Genomic DNA, 573 nt, shown 5'->3' on the forward strand with positions numbered 1-573 from the left:
AACCTTTGTGACAGTGTGATTCCTCGCCCTATCTCTTCTTACTTGCTTCCAGCAGGGTAGTGGGATCAAGGCCCGGGAAGTGGGCAGGAGAGCCATTTTGAGCCTCCCATCCACAGCAGGATTTGACATTATCTCGAGATGAGTATGCACAGAAAGTCTCAGAGTTGAACGTGGCACAAGAGGATGTGTACTAAGTGGGTCACCTATTGTCTGCCTGGGTACTCCACCAGGTGACCAAATACGGATGGGACACCACTGTGGGTCAACAAGGCCCCCCTATACCATGGAGAGGCCTTTGAGAAGGAAAGTGTAAGGCTGCGGGGCTGGGCACTGGGTGTTTCTTACAGCTCTGGGAGCAGAGACGGAGGCAACGTTCCAGGGGACAACTCACATTCGGGAATCCCAGGACAAGCTGGAGGCCGAGCGATAGCGGCTCAGGGTCCTGAAAGAGAGGGGGCAGCTCCTTGAGGAGCAGCAGTGTGACTCCTGACAGGGCACTGGAGGGAAATCAAACTGCTCCTGGAGGAGGGGTGGTCCTGTGACTCCTGGAGTCAGTTGGACTCTCCCAGGGTG

The sequence above is a fragment of the Nycticebus coucang genome, chromosome 14 (assembly GCF_027406575.1).
Source record: "Nycticebus coucang isolate mNycCou1 chromosome 14, mNycCou1.pri, whole genome shotgun sequence".
NCBI classification, from domain to species: Eukaryota; Metazoa; Chordata; class Mammalia; order Primates; family Lorisidae; genus Nycticebus; species Nycticebus coucang.